The 23,814-nt window shown below is 49.3% G+C and overlaps 1 protein-coding gene and 1 pseudogene across 8 annotated transcripts in view; both read left to right on the forward strand.

Annotated features, from left to right (window-relative positions):
- Positions 1–220: 220 nt before the first annotated feature.
- LOC145533832 (protein tyrosine phosphatase type IVA 1 pseudogene) lies at positions 221–724 on the forward strand (annotated as a pseudogene).
- A 7,253-nt stretch (positions 725–7,977) lies between these two features.
- The window catches only part of CTIF (cap binding complex dependent translation initiation factor), a 314,944-nt gene continuing 299,107 nt past the window's right edge, over positions 7,978–23,814 (forward strand). For 2 of the 8 annotated variants that reach the window (XR_014075152.1, XM_081563482.1), the window contains exon 1: positions 7,979–8,299. The gene's annotated coding sequence lies outside the window, so the exon portion shown is untranslated. Of the gene's footprint in view, positions 8,300–8,501; positions 9,075–9,346; positions 9,500–20,037; positions 20,140–23,814 lie in introns of those variants that run through there. The other 6 variants (XR_014075153.1, XM_081563485.1, XM_081563483.1 and 3 more) reach the window with 5 other exon arrangements.

The following is a 23,814-nucleotide window of genomic DNA, read 5'->3' on the forward strand; positions in this document are numbered from 1 at the left end:
TTCTATTGCCTCAACATTACTGGATTGAAGAATTGCTGCTTCTTGTTTGGAGGTTCATTTCATTTCCCGTTACTCCCAACTTCATATTCGAAAGGACTAACAGTTTCAAGTGGATTATACTGAAGTAGACTCAATATCTTTGCATCATTTCTGTATTCAATTTTTTAAATTCTTTCATATCCCTATTGGGTGTTTTTTAACTGAATGGAACGTTGCTCGAATGAACCACCCAGCTCCTATGGAAGTCACATACAAAAAGATGGGATTTGTTATTACACACAATCCAACTCATGTAACCTTAAACAACTTTACAGAGGAACTAAAGAAGTACGGAGTTACCACAATAGGAAAGTATGTGAAGCAACTTACGACTCTTACTCTTGCAGAGAAAGAAGGCATCCATGTTCTCGATTGGCATTTTGAAAATGGCACACAACCATCTAACCAGATTGCTGATGATTGTCTTGTGAAAATTAAGTTTTGTGAAGACCCTGGTTGTTGTATTGCTATTCATTGTGTTGCAGGCCTTGGCAGAGTTCCAGGGCTTGTTGCCCTAGCAGTAATTGAAGGTGGAATGAAATATAAAGATGCAGTAAAGTTCATAAGAGAAAAGCGGCGAGGCACTTTAAACAGCAAGCGGTTTTTGTATTTGGAGAAGTATGGTCCTAAAATGCGGCTGTGCTGCAAAGACTCCAATGGTCACAGAAACAACTGTTGCATTTGATAAAACCGGATGTATGATGCCATTGCTTGGAAATGTAACCTGAGACAGGATGGAATTTGTCGTAGATATTAGCCAGCACATCGGCTTGGTGGTAAATCTGATGAAGCTTCCATACTATGTTATGCTATGCTAAGTCGCTTCAGGCATGTCCGACTGGCCCCTCTGTCCATGGGATTCTCCAGGCAAGAATACTGGAGTGGGTTGCAGTGCCCGCCTCTAAGGCACCTTCCCAACCCAGGGATCAAACCCATGTCTCTTACATTTCCTGCATTGAAAGGCAGGTACTTTATGACTAGTACCACCTCGGAAGCCCGAAGCTTCCACAGGAGTGTTGAAAAGCAGTTTCACCAGGCCATGAGATTGGCAGAATTGCAACCTCTGTTCAGGTTATGATCAACCTACTTGGATACTGACAAAGAATTCATGCTGTTCAGCATTTAAATGTGCTTTTAATTTGTACCAATTGACCTTTCCTGAAAACATGCAGTATTGAGTCACGTCTTTAAATCTGTTTCCATGCCAGAATCTAATCAACACGTAAGAAATTTAGAAAGACTAGGTGACAAAATACTCAGCATGATACTCGTAAAGTTTGAGTATCACACAGAACAAATCCCAGGAACCATGAACACTTTGGACCTTATGTGGTTTATTTCTCCCATCATTTCAAAGATAGAACGTAGGGCCTATGAGGTTGTTTGCCCACAATATGTTTACATCTCCCACATTCATACCAGTATACATCAGATCTGCTCCCTTTTTTAAATTAACCAAGTCTTATAGTGATTATTTAATATCTTTATATAAACCTCATTTTGTGCTGTTGCAGAAGACCTCTATTTTGAAAATCTGCATTGTACAGAAGCATATGTCTTTAATGCCTCCAGACCAAAAAAAAAAAAAAGCCTTACAGTTAATTCTAATGTTTGCACTTTGGGGTGCAACTTACAGAGAAGGCCTGAAAAAAGAATGGGAGGGTCTGTTAAGTATTTTTAGTAAAATGTTGCCTTTGTCTTATGCAGGACATGGAGAATATGTGCTTTAATTTAGTATATATATTTTTAAAAGGTAGAAATACTTTATTATTGTAGCTAAAACAATCAAAATATCTGATATTCTTGTTTTTTTTCATAATTTTTTTTCAAGTTGTTTACCAACTTGGTTTTGTTTGTAATGTGATTCCCAATCTCTCTTGCAAGAAAAAAAAATCATTAGTGGGTTTCTGCTAATGAATTGAGCAGACATTCAATATTTTATATACCTTTTGAGCTATATAACTTAATATTTGGATACTTGACAATTTGTTTTATTATATAATTGATAAAATGGTGATGTGTAGTAACATTAGCTCAACCATATATTATACTGTCTGGGAACATGTGGTCATAGTTATTTGGGAGAAATAATTTGTCAGTGTTCACCAGCTTGTAAAAATCTAATGCAAGAGCATAAACATTAAATAAATGATCAAAAGCATTTAGCGTCAAAAACTTATGCAAAAAATGAGCCTCCTGAAGAACAAAAGCACTTTTGAATCATAAATTCATAAAAATTTAAAAATGTTTATTTCATCTTTAGACCATCATTTAAAATGTTTATTTTTATGTCAATTATATCAATAAAATTGGAAGGAAAAAATCTATTTTGGAAAATAAAATAGGCAAAATGGAATTCTCCAGGCAAGAGTACTGGAGTGGGTAATCATTCTCACCTTCAGGGCATCATCCTGACTCGGATCGAACCCAGGTCTCCTGCATTGCAGGCGGATTCTTTACAGTCTGAGCCAGCAAGGAAGCCAGAGAAACATAGAGGCAGATTAAAAAAGTTTTTTGACTGATGAGGGGTACAAACAATGATCATTCTTCTACAGCATAGAATCATTTGGGGCAAATATAGAGAAAGAAATGCACGCACAGCTAGCAAGCAAAGCACCCCATTATAAATGCACCAGTGAGGAAAAAGGATGTTTCCTGCAGCTAGAGGAGAGATGCTAGCTGGGGACTTAGAGAAGGGAGATGCTGATGTTTGGAGATGAGGGGGCGTGGTTAAGCTTCCTGGCTCTGAGGTCCATAGCCTTGTGTGGACCACCGTCTGTTTGCTGGCTGTGTGGCCCTGGGCAAGTTCTCTCACCCCCTCCTAGGCTAGTTCCTTCCACTGTAAAAGTTGCAATGTAGTCTATGTGAAAAAAAGCACAGAAAGCATTTTGGTTGTTGCCTGGCAAATAGTAATTGCTTGATTAACATATTATCTATTTTTCTTGGAAAAGGGGATTTAGCGACTGTGGAAGGTTCAAGGCCAAGTTATTTTGCAGACATTTCAGAATAATATTTAGGAGACAGGGATTATCAATTAGTTGAAGAGGGAGACGTCTAGGATAGAAAAAGGAAGAGTCTCTTCGGGAGGGGAAATTCCCCGTTACACTGACCATGACGGCTATAACTTTCTCTGCACTTCTTCCCTCGCAGGCTGTTCCAGATGCGGGTCTTTGGATTACAAAAATCAGAAAGCCACTCAGCCTAGCACAAAGTAAAGGGAATTACTCTAAGGATACAGAAATATCAGGAACCAAAGAGAGGTGTAATAGATCACCTTGGGATAGAGAATCAGAGTTAGGAACTGAGGCTACTCCACGCATGTCTCTGCCTCCCTTCCCCACTTCCTTCAGGCCTCCCCGGCCTACTCCTCCCAAGCTGCCCCACTAAGGCCACAGCCTCACCCCCGCCCCCCACCACCCGACTGAGCAGAATCACCAATGGGCAGAGGTTTTTCAGCCTCTCCCTGCAGATTCTTGCAAAGGGGAATTTGATTGGTTCGGTTCATCTGCTGGAGCCAGGGCCACTTAAGTCCAGGCCCAGCCAGTGGTCTGGAGTCCCTTGGATCAAGTGTACACCCCTGGTCCAGTAAGCCTGGCTACCCCTCCCAGGATGAGGGTGGCAAATTTTTCTAGAGTGTAGCCTGACACATAATGAAACATGTCTCTAGCAGACATGTGTGTGTGTGGGGGGGTGTGTGTGTGTCTCTTTTTGCCCCAAGTCATCACTGTCGACAAGGCCATTCATGGATGAGGCGCCCATGCCACTGACCTGTGAGGTCTGACCTTAAACGTTACAGAAATTGAGGAATGCTTGACCATTCATGGGCTGCACTTACTGTCCTTGAATCTTGTGAGACAAGATCTGCTTGTGTTCTGTTCCCTCATGGATTTCAGGGCTTTGTTAAATGAATATCACAAGCTCTTCCTGCTCTGCTGGATTAAAACAGCTTAAAATTCATGCTTGTGGCTACTTAACCTTCTGTTTCTTTTGCCAATTGGACTATAACCTTCTTGAAGGGAGAACTTCAGGATTGGAAATAATCACAGACCCTCCCATGGAAACTGAGGCCCAGAGAGAGATGTCCCACAGCAGGACAGAGGCAGGTGGGGTCTGGAACCTAGTTTCACACATGAGTTCCTCACTGTACCTTGCAATGCCTTAGACATAGCCTACACCCAATCAATGTTTGTTGGTTCATTTCTTATTTGACTTTTGCTTCTCTCAAGTGTATCATTCTCTGTTGGGGTATCCCTTCCTCCACCAACAACTTTAGGATCACTTTTCATCTGCCTTTCAGGTGTTGGTCTTCGCAGTTGTGAAGTGGAAGCTGAGATGAGGCAAGGGTGAAATTTAACCTGATTCTATCAAGCCGTTATCTCTCCAGGCCAGCACCACAGTAACAGAATGAAGATACCGGACTGATAACTTCCTTCCCTCTGTGGGGTCACTGGCTACCAAACTGATGCATGGTGAACCCATGCTGTAGCTTTCAGACAAAGACACGACTTCCGCAGTGCATCCCAGGCCAATGCTACAAAGCCCGGATTTAGGTCATTGCTGACCTCTTCTCAATGGGAAGATATATGTGGATCCAGTCTCACTTTCCTCTCAGAAGTCTTCTCTGACCATCCCAGACTGCTAGGAATGCTTTGTTCACTTAACAACACCCTCACACAGGATAGCACCCCATCAGTTCTGTTATCTCACAGATACTAGCCCGGTGTCCTCAGCTCCTGAAGGCAGACCACTTCCAGGCCATTGCTCTGCCCCTCCACTCTGGTGGGCTCTTACCAGGCCTTCAATACATGCACTGGCTGTTGGAGGAAACACTGGCTGGAGTCAGAAAAGGATATAGGAAGAAAAGAGAATTATTTCATTTTGCTCATATCTTCTCTCTTTTTTTTAAGGTTTTTTTTTTTTTTTTTTGGTCTCACCACCCAGCTTTCGGGATCTTAGTTCCCTGACCAGGGATTGAACCTGGCTTATGGCAGTGAAACCACTGAGTCCTAACCAATGGACTGCCAAGAAATTCCCTCCTTTTGCTAGTATCTTAGGAAAGTATTTATTAGGAAAAGCAATTACTTAAGACAGAGAGAAATAATCTGGCTTTTGATTTCTAGGCTATGTGGTGACAATTCAGGTGAAGGCAACTCTTAGTAACTCAAATCTGCCACAATTAACCAATTCCAGTGCCAGTTCATTGCCTCTGCATCCAGAAGCCTCTCTGACCCAAGCTTGCAAGTAGGACATAGATCAACAGCAGGGAAGGAAGGACACTACGTGAGGGACTGATTAAGGCCCAGGCCTCCTACACGGGAGGAAACCCACAATTTCCAGAATAAGAGACCCACAGAGTCTTCCTCTCAGAGACTCCCATTCCGGCCTGAAGTCCCCATCAGCAAAGGCCGATTCAGAAAACTCTAGATAAAAAGACAAAGAAGTCATAGTTGGAGGAGAGACTGCCAAGAGGGTCTTATCATCCATTGATGAAGGTGTATTAGTGGAGGTAAAGCAGAGGCAGGCTCTAGGATACAGAAAGCAGGAGGTAAGTGTTGCCCAGCGACACCATTCAGAGAAGGGGCCTTGAGTTCAGGATAGGGCAGGTCAGCAGAGCTGAGCCTTTGGGAGGTGATGACTAAAGCTGCCCAAAGGTTCCATGAAGACACAACCCTAACCTACTTCACACATGAACATGAGTTGCTGAAGAAATTTTCCCTGCAGCACCAGCTCTGCTGGCCTAACTGCAGGAAAAAAAAAACAAACAAACTCAGAGGTCATTCTCCTGGCCCAGAAAGACCCTGGGAAAGGGAAAGGAATTGGCCATCACGGAGAGCTGCTGTGAGACAGAGCCAGTGTAAATGCATTGTCGCCATGGGTTCTGGGGTGCTGAATGAGCTGCCCAAGGTCCTTCGTTTGGAGGTTAAGTAAACAGCCCAAGATTGCAGATCCAGGAAGTGTCATGCCTGGAATTCAGGCTGAGGGGTCAGGCTGACTGAGGAGTCTACGCTGTCAGCCCTGGCCCTCTCACTGCAGGCGCAGCCTCCAAACAGCCGGTAAGCGCTCTCAACGGGTGTTTTGCATTCTGCACATCGTTCAGCCTCTCCTCACCTCTGGGGGTGTGATTTACAGCACAGGCAAAACCAAGACCCAGACAATTCCATTCTTCTGCCTTTGCAAGTAGCGGGCCTATCACACAATGTGCAAAACACCACTGACAACAAAAGGTGGGTAAAGGGGAATTTGCTGAGGGGATAGACTCTGGTACTATTAGTGTATATTTTGTAAACCTGGGTAATTGTGCAGATGTTAAAAGCACAAAAATAACTGCTGAGCCAATGAGGCATAAATGCTAAGAAGGACAAAGCAGCAGGAAGAGTCAGGTGTACTTAAACATGCTCCTTTACCGTGGGGATTGGGCCTGGCGTGGCTTCTGATACCCACTCTACCTTTTATGAATGCCTGACTATGGGCCTGCTGCCTTTCTCTAGAAGTGAGGGGATGACCCACCTCCATGCCCTTTGGTTCAAGAGTCAAAAGAGCCAGACGTGGCTGCAGATGCTGCTTTGCTTTCCTCCGATGGCTTGGCGCATACCAGGAAGACACGCTCTCTGCTTTCAAAGAAATCCCACTCCTTCTTCAAGGCCCACTGCAAGCCCCACCCCTGGTGAAAAGCCATCCCAGGTTCCTTCTGCCCTCTAGACCCACGCTTCATCCCTGATCCCCCTTTTGGAGTCTCCCTTTTGCTCTGCCAAATTGCTAGGACGTTCAGAATTTGCTCTTTTATCTCGGTCTGGAGCCTTTGTACCCTGTAGCCTTGTCAGAGGTCAACTCTTTCTTTTGTCTTTGTTAACATATTTTAGTAATCCTTACCTAAAATACTACCTCCTCCAGGAAGCCTTCCCTGATCCTCTCCTACCCCCATCCATGCTCCATCCTGGTTGGCTGCTCCTCCTGAGGGTTCCATAGCATTTTATGCCTATACCTATGTTAAGTGTGGACTTATCCCCTATACCTTCATTGACTGCAGTCCTTAAGCTAGACTTTGAACTCCTTGAGGGTCTCACCTGTCTTGGCATCCCCAGACCTGTCCTGTCTGTGAAAAGTGCTCACCAAATGTTATATGAATTTATAAACGATTTTCTTCAGCAGTTATACCATGTCACACAGTTCCTTCCATGAGTTTATAACCCCTTTCCATGAGTTTATAATCCCTTTCCATGAGTTTAAGGGAGTTCATAACCCCTTTGCTTGGAGGGTGTACAGCATCATATATTTCTCCAGAAGTCTTCTCTGTGCTAAGCCCAGTGCCCAGCACCTAACAAGCACTTGGAAAACACTGGTGATTTGGTAGTGATTACTGAATTACCCATTGCGCTGAATTCTCCCGTCCACCAAGTCCCCTGCCTTAGCCCTTAGTATGGCCAATGGAAAATTAATTGGTTGCAAAGTGCGTATCTAATTACAACATCCCGCCCCTGCCACTGAAATGTTCAAATGTTAATTATAACATATGCATCTCAGTAACAGACGGTAGCATTTAATACAGCATTAGTAACTGCCCTTGGGCCGCCCAGGGCGTACACAACGCTCCCTTTTATCTGTTCTTAGGACGGACTTAGCACTTACGAGCAAGGAAGTCCTCATCCTTAAAGCCGTCCTGTCCCTAAAATCAAATGTTTCCCTCCTCGCCCAAGTCCCTAGTTGAGGTCCCCACGCGAGGCGGCGCCAGCGCGCGGGGGGTCGGGTGGGGATCGGGCGTCGGGCGTGGGGTTTCGGCGCGGCTAGACCTGCCATCTGGGCGGCTCGGGCGGCCTGCCCCCGCGCCCCGGCGGCGCCTCGCTTCTCCAGGGCCCGCCATCCCGGGAAAGAAAGGCGAACTACAATACCCAGCAGGCCTCCCGCCGCCCTCGTTCCTTTCATGTCTTTGCACGTGGCCGGAGGGGAGGGCGGGGCCTGGACGTCACCCTCCAACCTTCTCTTTCCCGGTGTCAGAGCAGAGATCATTTTTTTTTTTCCTTCCTCTGCCCCCTCCCCCCGCCCGCCCCTTCTTCCCTCCTTCCCTCCCTCCCTCCCTCCCCTCTCGGCTGGGTTTGTGCGCTGGGGCGCCGGAGGCCCCCCTCCGCCGCCGGGACGCGCGGAACTCGGAACGGGGAATCGGCTCTCCCGAGCCTCCTCCCGCCCTTCTCCTTCCCTGCCCCCTTCCCCCACCCCCCACCCCACCCCCGACTCGGGCTCGGAGCAGCGGCCTGAGGACCCCGAGGTGAGCATCTCCCCCACCGTCCGCCCCCCCCGCCCCGTGTAGTCATCTCCCGTTGCGGGTCGATTCCGGGACCCGTGAGGAAGGGCTGCGTGACGTGTGCGTGCTTACAGATAAATCCGGGAAAACAGCCCCAAACAATTAGCCCCCTACCCGCAACCCCCCCGCACCTCCTCCTCCCATCCTGCGCCCGGGGCAGCCAGGCGTCCGCGCCCATCCTGCGTCCCCGCCTCTGTCGGGCACCGCACTCTGAGATCTCGCCCCCTCCCCAGGTTTGCCCCTTCTCAGCCGGGTTCCCCGCCAGTAGGGGAGCCGTAGCGCTGGAGCTCCAGTGAGGAGGGGGGCTCTCTTGGCGTGGGGTGAGGGGGGCGCACGGTTGAAGCCCGGCTCGCGTTGGAGCCGCGCGGTGTAGCCGCTGTCATGTGCCGGATTCCGACCCGGAGGGAGGAAGCGAGCGAGCGAGCGTGATTCCTCTCCCTTTTGTTTTGAAGCCCGCATTTGCTGCATTGGTTCAGGAACCGGCCAAACTTGCAGCTGTTCTGACCGTAGTCGGCGGAGGTAGGGAGCGCGGCTCCGGGCGGCGGCTCGGGGCCGGAGGCTGCCGCGCTCGCGGCTCCCGGAGGGACCCTGGGAGCGGCTTCACGCTGCCCCTCCGTCCTCCGGCGACCGATTGTGTCTGTGGCAGCGGCCGCGTGTGAGTGTGTGTGTGTGCGCGCCCGTCCCCGCGGGCGCGGAGATGTCTGTCGTCTAGACAGGCTGCACCCTCCCTCCGTCGCTGGTGAGCCCGTGGGCCGCGGGGGGCGCGGGGGGGATCGGAGCAGAGGAGGAAGCCGGATCGCTGGCTCCACTGCGGTCGCAGCTTTGCTTTCTTTTTTTACATTCTTATTCCTGCCGCCGCGGTGTAACCGGGCCTGGGGAACAGACCCGTCCGGCGGAGCCAGGGTTAAGTTGACAGGCTCTGAAAAGCCAGCTCGCGGTGGCTGGTGACCCGGGCCGGAGCGAAGTGGGCTCCGGCTCGGGTTCTTTAACGAGCAGGTGACTGTCCCGGACGCGGGTCCTGGTGGGGGGTATGTGTGGGGGGGTGGGCGGCGGGCAGGGGGGTGGTGGCTCGGCTGCAGCGGAGATCTGGTGCCCCGGAGGGCCGCGTGTCGGAGCCTGGGTACCGCTGGGGGAGGCGTCCCGGGGACCGCGCATCCGAGTTGGGTACGTCTCTCCTCTGATGTTAAATGACAGTTGGGGGGGTAGGTCTGAGCCCCTCATCTGGGCGGCGTTGGCTGTTTGGTTTCGCGGAGTTTTCAGGTTGGTGTTGGGGGGGGGGTTAGGTGTGAATAGAGAGGGAGGTGCGGCGTGTAAAGGGAAGGGGTGGCTGGCGGCACGGTGTGCATCTCCACTAGGAGAGTGAGGCGTCGCCTCCCCCGCCCAGCTGTTTGTGTGTGTACACACCGCTCTGGCGTGTGTGCGCGTATGGGGGGGGCGGGGACCGCGGGCCGATGCGTAGTGGGGACGCGCGTGGGCCCCGAGCCCCCGCGGGGATCGGTCCTGCCGGGGCTCGTAGTCATGTGTGTGTCCGCGCCACCGCCCGGGTTACTTGGAGAGTGGGGGTCGCGCGGCCGGGGGCTCGGGGAGACCCTGGGGTTGCGTATGAGCCGGGTCGGTGAGAGAGGACTTGGCCGGAGACGTGCCGCGGTCCCTCTTCTCGCGTCCCCGACGCCCCCCCACCCCGGAACCGGCCCCAGCAGGCTGACCATCTACTCGGCGGCGCCGCGGGCTGGTCTGCCTGGGCCTGGAGCCCCGGGGAGCTTGTGCGTCGCGCCCCCGCCCCTGTCGCTTGACCCTTGGCCCGGGGCGCGCTGTGGTTGCGCGCGGCCGCGCCTGCCGCTGCCTTCGCAGATTCTGGAGGGAATCGGCGCGCCTTGCGCACCCTCTCCCAATTCTTCGTCCTAGAGACAGTGCGGGCTGAAGACTGCCCTGCCCGCCGGGTCGCACGCTCTGCCCCGAGCTGCCTTCGGGGCGGGTGCCGGTGCCGGGGCGGGTGCCGGTGCCCAGCCGGCCGCAGGCAGGTCTTTGCCCTCCCGGAGCTGGGTCTCTGCGACAGGGGGATTATCTCCCAGGCTCAGGGCCCGCGCGCAGAGGGAGGAAGCCACCCGAGCTGCAGGTTCCGCAGCGGCTGGGGGCTTCCGAAGGCGAAAGTGACACAGCATGAGCGCAGCTACCGCCCGAGCTGAAAGCGAGAGGAAGGAGCCGCCCAGAGGGCGGGGAGGGGCAGCAGGCTGTCCGGCCCTGTTCCTCCTGTCCAGCGCCGGGTCTGGGCCGAAAACCTCAGGGATCCTGGCTCCGAGCATTCTGGGAACGCACGAGAAAAATTGCTTGGCTTTCAAGAAAACCCGGTTTTACTGGAACAGTACGCACTGAGCAGACGTTAGGATGTTCTGCCCCTCGCGAGATGCACTCAGGTGGCCCCAGGAAGCTCCCTTCAAGTGTTTGAGACAGGATTCGATTTACACACAGATCATCTCATCTGCTGTGTCAAGTATCTGTCTTGGATAATGTGCACTTGGAAGCGGTAATTTTGTAACGCATCCGGGGGTACAGTGTCACCAGTGATTAACAGATCGCTAGAATAATAATATGTTTGTATGTCTAGGCGCCCTCCCTATCATCGCATTTATTAAGACGGCCTCGTGAGGTTTGGGGGATATTAACCCCATTTTACAGAACCGTACATTGAGGCTCAAAATGTAAGGAGACTTGCCTGAGGCCTCTCTGTGATTTCACTTCTTAAAGACTGTGGCTTTTTTTGTTTTTTTGTTTGGTTTTTTAAAAATAATTTTATTTGTTTATTTATTTATGGCTGTGCTGAGTCTTCCTTCCTGCCCAGGCTTTTCTCTAGCTGTGGTACACAGACTTCTCATTGCAGTGGCTTCTCTTGTTTTGGAGCACAGGCTCTGGGGTACTTGGGCTTCAGTAGTTGCCTCACATGGGCTCAGTAGTTGGGGCTCCCAGGCTCTAGAGCACAGACTGAATAGTTGTGGCTCGTGGGCTTAGTTGCTCCGGGTCATGTAGGATCTTCCTTGATCAAGGATCAAACCCAAGTCTCCTGCACTGACAGGCAGATTCTTTACCACTGAGCCACCAAGGAAGCCCTGTCTGTGGCCTTTTAACTTAAATAGTGGCCGATTTTTTTTCTTCTTTTAGTAAGAAGAAATTTAAGAAGTAAGAAGTATTTCACCCTAGGAAATACTAAACCTGAGACAGGGGGTAAATTATGGTATTTCAGTTCGGTTGTTCAGTCGCTCAGTTGTGTTTGACTCTTTGTGAACCCATGGACTGCATGCAGCACCTCAGGCTTACCTGTCCATCACCAACTCCCGGAGCTTGCTGAAATTTAGGTCCATCGAGTTGGTGATGCCATCCAACCATCTCATCTTCTGTCATCCCCTTCTCCTCCCGCCTTCAGTCTTTCCCAGCATCAGGGGCTTTTCCAGTGAGTCAGTTCTTCACATCAGGTGGCCAAAGGATTGGAGTTTCAGCTTCAGCATCAGTCCTTCCAATGAATATTCAGGACTTATTTCCTTTATAATTGACTGGTTTGATCTCCTTGCAGTCCAAGGGACTCTCAAGAGTCTTCTCCAACACCCATGAACAGTATGAAATTATGGTATTTATTTTCTTGCAAAAAACACTTGGTTCGCTGCCAGTCCTAATGAGAATAAGTATTAAAAAAGCAGAAGTCTGCATTGCTATTATTATCACTTATCTGATAATTTACAGTTGGTGAATGATTGTCAGCTTTGATGCATGCAGTATGTACCAGAATCATAACTGCATGTAATAAATACATATGGATATATGTTTCTGCAACATATGCCTGTGTTCATATGGGTGTGTTTATGGGGTCCTTATTGAATCTAAGGTTTGTTCCTTACTGGTTCCAAAACCATGGATTTAAAGTATAGCTCCTGAGAAGCCATCCAGGTTCTACTCCTTGCTCCCTCCATCTCCAGGGATGGAAGCCTTAAAAAGAACAAAAAGCTCCTACATAACTGTGTGCATTTCTCAGAATTCAGGCAGTGAAGGTTCTCAGACACAGCCTGGGGGGTTATTAGGGTTGGCTAGGTAATCAACTATTCATTTACAAATATGTATTGAGCATGTTTGTGTATCTTGAAGTACACATGAAGAAAATTTAACGTACAGTTTAGCCCTGCTTGCCAAAAACATCTTCTAGCTGTGGAGATAAATGTAAGATTTTGAGTCCAGCAAATGTTTGTTGAGCACCTTTCCTGGGCTAGATACTGTGTTTGGGGCACACAGAGACAGGATAGCAGAAACAGCTAAGTTGCAGTGCAAAAAAACAGATGATTCAGAGCCTACAGGAGGGAACAAATTGTAAATATTTTAGAGCACTCACCCTGGGACTTAGTCAATTTCACATATGTTGGTTGCAAGGAACTCATAATGCCAGTCTCTTTCCTATAGCAAATGCAGAAAGAAGCAACAGAGGAAGAAGAGCCTTGTTGCTCTGAATTTCAAACTATTTGGAACCTTCCAGGTGGGCCCTGGAGGTCTGTTCTTCTGTAGAAGTTAGGCAGCTCATGGGAGATGACCCTGAAGCCAGCCCACAGGTTAGTCTACTGGGCAGTGAGGAGCAGACACGTTGTCCCCGAGGGTCCTGCCCCAGCTGTGATGGGCTGTGATAGCCTGTCTTCAGTGGCTTTTGATCAAAGTCTCAGCCAAGCCCTGCCCGAGCTTAATAGTTTCTGTCTCACAGGTCTGTGTAGATTTTCTAATATGAGTCTGTTTTTTTTAGCTGTTCATTCCCCACCTGACTTCTGGGATCCCTGACAGTGTTCTCTAATTTCATCTCAGTTTTAGGGTCCACTGCGTTGTTTTAAGTTCACATCATGAACAGGGAAGCAGGAGGTGGTGGTTAGGATGGGGAGAGAATTCTGAGCTCAGAGCGAGAACAGGAGGTACAAACAGACCGGCAAACTGCAGTTTCTGGGAATTCTCCAGACCTGATGGCGTTTCTGCATAGCTTACCCAATAACGTGGCAGCCCCTTTTGATGTTCTTTTGAGGGAGTCCTCTACCTCTGGGCCTCACTGCTGACTTACCGGTCACCTGAACTCAGCTGTTCACATTCAGGCTTTACTCTTCTGCCCTCTTGTCTCATCCTGCGTGCAGTTTAACTTCGAATATTGCTGTCACAGTGGCCTTCTCTCAGAATTACCACCATGCCAACAGTCGACCGCTGCCTGTTACATCTGAATGAAACCCAGGCCAGAGCCGTGGTTCAGAACAGAGTGAGAATAGACACATCCTGAATCCAGACACCCGGGGAGGGCCTTGCTGATAAGCTGAAGACCCCGAGGCCCAGAGAAGTGAAATGACTCACCCAAAGTCACAGGGAGCCCTTGGCAGAGTGGAACAAGAACTCCTACTAAATTGTGATGCCTCATTTAATCGTCTTTCTCTGTACTGTGATGCTTTCTTCTTTTAAAAAATTAATTTATTTTTTTAACTGACGGATAATTGCTTTACAGAATTGTGTTGGTTTCTGCCAAACACTGTGATGCTTTCTGAAAAGAGGTAGGGTTCTTACTTCCCAAAGAAAATGCTACATCTTTTTCTTTCTTTTGACGTCTTGAGATAGTTTTCCTTTGACACTGGTCTTCCTTGCTCTATCTTTCATCTCTAGCTCCCAGGAGTCTGGTGTATTTGGGAGAGGGTTTTATGCTTGGGGCCTTCCAGTGCGCCTAAGTTTGGTCTGTGGCTTTCCCTTCCCATGGCGGGGTCCTCAGGAACCTTGTAAAGGTGTTTGCCAAGCTGTTATATATGTGCATTTTTCTAGGAGGAGGATCCACAGACTTCATTTGATTCTTACCTAACTCAAGTAAGGACGGGAACTACTGGGGTGGCAGTAGTGGAGTTGGATGGGGGATTGTTTGGCAGTGGAGACAGTCATGTTGCCCTACACTTGACTTGGCTTTGCAGTGTATGATGTATTTCACACCAGTGACCTCATCTGCTTTTTACAACAGCCCTGTGAAGCTGTTATCATTATCCCCATTTTGCAGATGGGGAGACTGAGCCTGTTAGTTTCAGTGACTAACGGTTAGTGATGTGCCCAAGTCACAAGTAAGTAGTAGGGCAGGCATCTGATCCCAAGTCTTCAGACTTCAAATCTGGTATCCTGGGCTGAGGTGGTCCACACGCCGCATCCTCATTACAGTTTTGTGAGTGGCGGGTCTCAAACTTTTTGGAGCTTAAAAATTCTTTTGTATCTCCTTCTTTGTGATATCCACTGCTAGCTGATGTCCAACCATGGAGTCAGACCCAAGTCCTAAGTTACCCAGGAGATGGGATGGATAAAGTACAGGAGGCAGATGTCATGGTAGTGATAATGTAGACTGGGGCTAGTTTGGGATGATTTTATGGAAGAGGTGAATTTGGGAGTAGGTCTGGGGTCATGGCAGATCCCATGGCAGAAGTTTTCAGCTGGGGCCATGACAAAGGGGTGAAAGGGAAATTGTCTGTGCTTGGGCAGAGTGTAGCTGACCAAGGAGGTTAGGTGGATCCTGCAGTCAGAGGGGGCTTCTTGTAGTGACTGGGCTTTTTCTCTGCCCAGCTCTGTGCTAGGCCCTCGGGCTACAACAGTGAAGAGGCACACCCCTCCTGCCTTCAAAGAGCCCACTGTCTCCCAGGAGAGACAGATGCTGAAACAGTTAAACTCAGCACGGTGCGGTGAGCGCAGTGGTGGAGAAAGTTGCCTGCCAGACAAGGGCCACCTGTTCAGCCTCAGAAATCAGAGAGGGCTTCCTTAGGGAGATGATGCAGGAGCTGAATCTGAAGGTATGGAAAAGAATTAGCCTGGAAAGGAGACAGGAGAAGGATGTTTAGGGGGAAGGAAGGAATATGAGTGCAAAGGCGTGGAGGCCCGAGGCTGCCTGGGTGTAGGAAGGGGCAGCAGTAAGCTGGTCAGGCACAAAGAGGCGTACAGAGCCCAGTTCTGAGGACCTTAAACACCTGGCCGGGGACTTCGAATTTTGGCAGGGCAGATGGGACTTACAGCAGAGTCCAGCCACCCAGCCCTGGGCCAGAAGGAAGCATGATTGGGAGCCAGGCGGCCCCTGGGCTATGAGTCAACAGCAGGCTCCATGCAGGGTCCAGTCCCTGGAGAGCAGGCCTGGAAGCAGGGCTGTGTGGATGAGGGTAGAGGAAAAGTCACATTTTAAAGCCATCTGGGGAATCAAGTCTGCAGATTTTAGTGCTTAGCTTTGGGGAGTAGGGGAGGAGTCCCAGCTGACTCCCAGTTCTCTGGCCTCCTGGACTCAGTGGATGGTGACCTTTACTGAGGTGTAACCTTCTGGTGGTGGCTGGAGCAGGTGTGCTGGGGTGTTGTGGTGAGTTTAACGTAAGACTCGTCGAGTGGAATCGCAGGTAGGGTAGTCCAGTGGGAGCTGTCTTCCAGACCATACGCAGGGTGGAAGCCTGAGCCGGAGGTGTGGGCGTGAGCTACAGTCCTGGGAATGGGGGGAGGTCGGCTGTGGGACGGGAGCGCCGTGGGGGCTGCTGTAGACACCCAGAAGACCTCTTCCTTCCGTCGTCAGAGAAGCCTTTGTCATGCCGGGCCCGCTGTCGTCAGGGAAGCCAGGCGGGGATGCTGTGTCATGCTGGAGGCCCAGCTGGCAGAATCCGGAGACAGTCGAGCGTCGAGCGCGCGCCTCAGCTGGAAGCATTGGAGTGCGTTAGGCGAGAGGCTTTGTCATTTTTTAACAACCCTGGTGAGATCTCTGTCCCAGGCTCTCAGTGTGGGAGTCGAGGGCAGGGGAGACCTGTACCTCTTCCCACGAGTAGGCTGGTCTAGTTGGGGGACAAGGTGAGGACCTGTGAAGCCACTAAACAGCTGTGATAACCTGGGCAAATAGTGGGCTGCTCGTTACATGGAAGAGGTTTGTGGGAATTTCTCTCCTGCCATGCTGCATTTTTATAGAGCTGCTGTGTTTCGGGCCGAGCGCCAGTCTTGCCATTTTTGAACACCCAGGACCTACATGGTAGGTGTTCATCGTATATATTTGGATCAGCAGGGATGTGACCAGAGTTCGTTGTTTGGTGCGGGGTTGGGGGGAGGGAGGTCAGCCAGGGGAGGTTCCTGTGAACAAGTCCAAAGAGGGGATTCCAGCGCTGATTTAGAATATTTTTAGTACCGTAGTGGAGTAAAAATCTTGAAAACCTTCCAACTATCAAGCACCTAGAAATGTCGTATGAAATACAACTAGCATCCTTTCAGAGAAGAGCTGAGCTCCTCCTCATTTGGAAGGGCAGCCCCCAGGGAGCTCAAAACGGAGCGTGAAGCAAGCGCTGATGCCAGGCCTGGCCTGGCGGTGAGTGGCTGTGGGCATCTTGAAGGGTCTCAGAACCAAAGGCTGTGGAGCCCTTGACAGAACCTCCTCCAGGGTCCGAGGTGAGACCGGGAGTTGGTGTGGAGGGCCCTGCCTGAATTGGGGGCCTGCAAAGGTGTGCAGGCTTAGAAAGAGGATGGAATAGATAGCCACCATCTGGCATAGAAGCAGGGGAGGGGGAACTTGTCTGTCTTGGCCTGAATTTGGGGGAGGGAAAAAATCGTTCTTGGAACCTTGAAACTTCAGGCCTGTTGTGGCTTTGGATGGCCACTGCACACGGCTTGGGGCTTCCCTGGTGTCTCAGATGGTAAAGAAATCTGCCTGCAATGTGGGAGGCCTGGGTTTGGTCCCTGGATTGGGACGATCCCCTGGAGAAGAGAATGGCAATCCACCCCAGTATTCTTGCCTGGAGAATTCCATGGGAGCCTGGCAGGCTACAGTCCACAGAGTTGCAAAGAGTCGGACACAACTGAGTGACTAACACACACACGTGGTCCAGAGGTCCCCGAGGAATTAGCGCATAAAGCTTCTGGGGGCCAGGGTCGTCCTGCCTGTGGGCTCCAGGCTCTCAGAGGTGCCGGGAAGATTCTGGGGCTCTTCACCCTTCACTGACTTGGATCTCCTCCTTGGAGAGATGCTGTAGGACCCGGGGGGTTCGTGAGTGAGGAGAAGGAGAGACAGGCCTTGGTGGGAACCTTTGAAAGGGGCCTTCGTGACCTGTAGGGCTCTGGAGAAGGGCTGTGCTGGCCCAAGGCTTCATCTGTCAGCAGAGGCCTGCAGACAAGCCTGTCCAGGAAGGCCTCACGTCCTCTCCACTATTGATTCAGGCCGGATCTTTCCAGATGAGGCTTCTGCCCAGGTTCCCCCTCAGAATGTGTGTGTATGTGTGCTTAGTTGCTCAATTGTGTCTGGCTCTTTGTGACCCCATGGACTGTAGCCCACCAGCCTCCCCATCAGGGTACCCTGTACAGATTCCAGCTGCTCCTGGTCCCTCCAGACCATGCACCCCATTGTTTACCCTAAGCCCAGAGGCTTGATTTTCTCGAGTTTCAAACTTGGGAGACATCTTAGAGGTCATCTAGTGGACCTCCTCCCTGGAGTGGGAATCCTGTCTCCACCAACACTCGCTCAACGCCTTCCTGTGGCCGGGAGCGTGCGGCTATACCAGGCAGTGCCTTCCCTCGTGAGAAGGCTCTTGCAGCTGGAAGGCCTTCTGTGAGCCTCAGGCGCTGCCCGACGGTTTCCACCCATCGCTCCTTCAGCTGTGGGCTATCGGGAGAGATGTTTTGGAGGCCTTTCATCATCCTGCTCGCTTTTGCTGGAAGGGCCTTAATTTGTCAAGTTAAGATTCTGTTGAGAATGGAGCCAGCTTCCAACCTAACTTAGCAAAGAGGGAGCTTTTTAAGCTGAGAAGTAAGGTTTGCTGAGCTGGCTGTGATGTAGAAGTTTTGAGAGGTTGGCTCAGTGCTTTTCAGATTGCGACTAGAGAAGCAGTTCTATCCTCCAACCCCAGAAAACATTTCGGTAGTAAGTGACTCGGGAACCTGATGCAGGGAAAAAGTGAAAGTCACTCAGTCTTTGCGACCCCATGGCCTATACAGTCCATGGAATTCTCTAGGCCAGAATACTGGAGTGGGTAGCCTTTCCCTTCTCCAGGGGAATCTTCCCAACTCAGGGATCGAAACCAGGTCTCCCGCATTGCAGGCAGATTCTTAACCAGCTGAGCCACCAGGGAGGCCCAAGAATACTGGAGTGGGTAGCCTATCCCTTCTCCAGCAGATCTTCCCAACACAGGAATGGAACCGGGATCTCCTGTATTGCAGGTGGATTGTTTATGAACTGAGCTATCAGGGTTAACTGAGTGTCTGTTAGGTGCCCTAGAAGTGCTAGATGTTCTCTGTATGTGTTACTAAGTAAAAGTAACCTCTGTGAGGGAGAGGGAGGGAGGCAGAGACGTGGAAATGCCCAGCTGTAGTTGTGACAATTGAGCCTGAAAGTTACTCAGAAGGAATGTGTGTGGTTCCATCTGGAGTGGGTGGGGCAGGCATTCTCCACTCTGTTCCCTTATAGGGCCGTCCCCTGGGGAGGCCGTGCCCTGATCTCACCATGAGCCGAGAACCCACCGGCCTTTGCCCTATTCATGGGTCACTTGCGGAGACACTTCAGTTTGCACCATGAGATCACAAAAGTGGCCTGCTGGACAGTGTGTGTCCCCAAGCAGGAAAGTGTTGACAATGACGGTGTTTTCCCAGCATGCAGTTTATTTGTCTCTGGGTGTTGGTCTGCAGCGCCCTGGGCTCTTCTTTGCAGAAGCCAAAGGCTTTCTGCTCCTTTGCATCCCCAGGTCGGGTGGCATCTGCGGGGTCCATTTAGTCAACAGGTGCCGTGTGGGGTTATGTGGAGCATGAGCCGCCTTTGCCCGGAGATTGCATCAGCCAGCTGGATGCCTGGACATCCTGACAAACCCAGTGGTGAAGGTCAGGGATTCTGGGAAAGTACCCAGTTTCTCCTCCCTCTAAAAACTGTTCTCCATGTTCACATTCTGCCAGCTTGCCCCAGACCTTTTAGCTTAAGACTCTTCTGTTAACATTTGGTTCAGTTTAGCAGATACGTCATCAGACGCCTGCTGTGGGTCAGAGGAATTCAGGTGAACCTGGCAGGGTCCCTGCCACCCGTCTTCATTTTGGTGGGGAAGACAGAATGGCCTCATGTTCGTGTGGTATGGGAAGTAGGGGGTAAAGAAAAAGAAAAGTGCCGAGGCAGCCAGAAGTAGGATGTCTACAATTGTTTTTTTCCAAATGAAGGTACCTTTGAGAGTGAAGAGGAGGACACAGATGTAAAGGGGACTGTCCTGGGCAAATGGGGGCTTATGGCCATGTGGGCCTGGGAGGGTGAAGGTGTGTGAGCCATACCTGACACTGTGTCAGTCCTTTGTTCTACAGGATGCACACAAGGATGCCCTAGGGGAGCGGCTTGGCTGCAAAAGAAACTGGCATCTGTTTCCTGTTTTTCTCGGGGGCTGGGAAGGAAAGCTTTATCTGTGGGAACTGTGAACCAAGAACTCTGATGGGATTCGGTTTAAGGTCACGAGGTTTCATCTTATATCTACCTCATTGTGATCTCAGTTTTGGAGTCAGAGATGGACATTTGGAGAGATGAAAACCACCTGGCTTGTAGAATGTTATTGGCTACAGCCAAAAGAACACTGGACTAACAGTCGCTTAGAAAACAAGATGTTTATAGACTTAACTAACCAGAAGTCTAAATGTTGGGGGTTCTAGAGTTGCTTATTTCAGTGAGGCAGTGATAATTTTAAGCATTCATTCTAACCTTCCAGACAGCCATATTGGCTCAGGCCTGTCCCTTCGTGGTCACAGCATTGCTGCCGCACTCCACCTATCACATTCTCAAGTAACTATATTGGAAGGCAGGCAGGCAGGTGAGTTTCTCAATGTGTGTTTAAAAAAATTTTTTCTTTTCTTTTGAAGTATAGTGATGTATAATATTGCATGTTATAGGTATATAATATGTGTGCTTCCCAGGTGGCTCAGTAAACAATCCACCTGCAATGCAGGAGACTTGGTTCGATCCCTGGGTCAGGAAGATCCCCTGGAGGAGGAAATGGCCACTCATTCCAGTATTCTTGCCTGGAGAATCCCATGGACAGAGAGAGGAGCCTGATGGGCTACAGTCCATGGGATTGCAAAAGGTTGCGTAATTGATGTATAATGTTGTATGTTACAGGTGTATAATATAGTGATGCACAATTTTGAAAGGTTGTATTCCATTTATAGTTATTAAAAATATTGGCTCTGTTCCCCATGTTGTACAATATATCCTTTTAGTTTGTTTTATACATACTAGTTTGCACCTTTTAAGCACCTTTACTTACTTTGCCCTTCCCCACTTCCTTCTCTTCACTGGTAACCACTCATTTGTTCTCAGTATCTGCGAGTCTACTTTTTTGTTATATTCACTAGTTTGCAGTATTTTTTAGATTCCCTATATAAATGATATCAGATAGTATTTGTCTTTCTCTGTCTAACTTATTTTACCTAGCATAATGCCTTCCATGTCTATCCGTGTTCCTGTAAGTGACAACATTTCGTTCTCTTATGTCTAGGTAGTATTCCATTTTGTGTGTGTGTGTGTGTGTGTGTGTGTGTGTGTGTGTGTTTGAGTGTATTTCACATCTGATGCATTCATCTGTTGATGGACACTTAGGTTGTTTCCATATCTTAACAATTGTAAATAATGCTGCTGTGAAAATTAGGATACATGTTTCTTTTCATATTAGTGTGTTTTTGTTCTCTTCAGGTATATACCCAGGAGTAGAATTGTTGGGTCTTATGGTAGGTCTGTTTTTTTTTCCCCCACCCTGTATTTTTTTGTTTTTTGAGAAACCTCTATGCTGTCTTGCACAGTGGCTATACCATCCTTGTGCCTTAATTTATCAGGTGTGAAAACCTTTCCCGGAATCCCCCTGCTAGTATTTCCCAAGTTCTGTTGAAGAGAAGTGGAGAGGGGGATGATGGTTGGGTAAGTACTGATTGTTTGCCTCGCCAGGTTTCAATATGATACTAATTATTTATTTATTTAAGGACGTATCAGCTTTGTTGAGATATACTTTTTTATAAAGTAATTAAAAATACTTCACACGACTATTTATTTATTTAGACTGCACCACATGGCATATGGGATCTTAGTTCCCCAAGTAGGGATCAAACCTGTGTCCCCTGCAGTAGGAGCATGGAGTCTTAACCACTAGACTACCAGGGAATTCCCTAAAATAAATTTTTTATAGTGTAAGTGAGATATAAAAGAAGAAAAACAAATCCAGCCCCTGGCTCTGGCAATGACTTCTTTCTTCCACTATAATATTGCCTTTTCTAGTAATTATTATTTCTTAATCTGTAGATAGGGCTTCCCCGGCGGCTCAGCGATAAAGAATCTGCCTGCCAAGCAGGAGACACAAGAGATGTGAGTTTGATCCCTGGTTTGGGAAGATCCCCTGGAGAAGGAAATGGCCACCCACTCCAGTATTCTTGCCTAGAAAAAAATCCCATGGATAGAGAAGCCTGGTGGGCTGCAGCCCATGGAGTCTCAAAGACTTGGACATGACTGAGTGACTAAGTACGAGTTACAAATGTGCAGATAGTATGGGAGTGTAAGGCGCTAGGTGTCCATGGATGTCTTTTGTGTGGTCTCAGGTAGGTTCTACGCCCCCTTCCCCAGTGGCCCCTCTGAGTTCCTGTCCATGGAGAGAAGCCCAGCAGAATTGTCCAGAGGGAGGGATCCTATGTTGTTGGTTGTCCTGACAGCAGGACCGGAGATGCATATGGGGCTTGGCTGGTCCATGGCAGCCAGCAGTCACCTTTGCAGGCATCTGTGGGGATTGAGGGAGGAAGTTGCTTCTTACTGTGGCTTGGACACCAGGGATCCTGCAGGGTCACTTCTCCTCCCCCTGCTGATTGAGAATTCTGGTCCTGGTGAAGGTAGGTCACAGGAAGGTTATGGTGGACACCATCTTCTCCTCCCCAGACCATCGTGCTTTTCTACAAACAGACAGCTCAGGTCAAGGGAATGCCGCCCAGTCCCCTGGAGCAGATAAGTCCCCTCTGGGCTCTTCTACACTCTGCTCCTGTGGTCAGTTTTGTCCCCCTCTTCTATCCCAGCCTTTGGTCTGCACATCTTTAGCGCACTTCGCACTTTGCATCGCTTCCATCATTCATTCCTTGGTTCTGTTGTCTGAGATCTTAAGTACTTGAAGATCATAGCCTGGTTTGAGTCGCTTGTGGATTTCCCACAGGGCTAAGGCAGTGCTTGCCACAAGGTCAGTGCTCCTGGAACACAAATCTTTTCTAAAGCAAAATACATATTTGTAGAATGAAGCAAGGCACTTGTTCTCTTTGGACATCTCTCCAGATTCCAAACCAGTTCAGTGTGGCACAACACGGTGCCCTGGATAAGGATTTGTGAGTCTCTACATATTCCTATTCTAAAGAGGAAGAGAGGTAATGCATCATACTGTTCTGGGTTGAATTGTATCCCCTCTAAGAATGTGTTGTTGGGCTTCCCAGGTAATGCAGAGGTAAAGAATCTGCCTGCCAAGCAGGAGACATGGGTTCGATCCCTGGGTGGGGAAGATCCCCTGGAGAAGGACATAGCAACCCACTCCAGTATTCTTGCCTGGGAATCCCATGGACAGAGGACCCTGGCGGGCTACAATCTATGGGGTCACAAAGAGTCGGACACGACTGAGCAACTAAATAGCAACAACAAGAATATGCTGTAGTCTTAACACCCAGTACCTTGAAATGTGACTGTATTTGGAGATGGGGCCCTTAAAGTGGTAATTAAGGTAAAATGAGGTCCTATGGGTGGCTTTAGTGCAGGATGACTGGTGTCCTTAAAAGGACATGAGGACACAGATGAGACACAGACCTAGGACACCTGAGACAACCATGTGAGGACTCAGGGAGAAGGTGGCTGTCTGTGAGCCCAAGAAGAGAGGGCACAGAAGGAAGCAAGCCTGCTGGTGCCTTAATCTCAGGCTTCTAGTGTCCAAAAATGAGAAAACGAGAAAACAAATTTCTCTTGTCTTGGCTACCCTGATTGTGCTATTTGGTTTTGAAAACCAGGTTCCAAATCCAGGCCTACATTGCTGTAAAACCTGGACCCTTGGCACTGTGAGCTGCTGTTTAAGCAGTGGAGGAGATATCTGTCAACTCAGGGATTGAACAGGTGTTATTTCTGCTAAAACCCTGGGGCAGTCCAACAGTAACTTTAAAAACCTAGCATTTGTTAAGTACTACTGTGTTAAAGTGCTTAGTGAGCACTGTACATGTGTTACCTTAATTAGCCTTCTATTTTATAGACGTGACAATGAGGGTACGGAGAGGTTAAGTGATTCACGCAGCTAATAAGTGGCATAGCCTATTTTGCTGTGCGAGTTTTGTATTTTAACTATCACACACAGGGGCTGACAGACTATGCTGAGGTCCTCGTGTGATATTCTGGGAAAGTCATCATTCGTGGTGTGCAGTATGTGTGCTAAGTCGCTGCAGTCGTGTGCAACTCTTTGTGACCCTATGAACTGTAGCCCGCCACGCTC

This window comes from Giraffa tippelskirchi, chromosome 14, assembly GCF_054371585.1.
Source record: "Giraffa tippelskirchi isolate mGirTip1 chromosome 14, T2T-mGirTip1v1.2.pri, whole genome shotgun sequence".
NCBI classification, from domain to species: domain Eukaryota; kingdom Metazoa; phylum Chordata; class Mammalia; order Artiodactyla; family Giraffidae; genus Giraffa; species Giraffa tippelskirchi.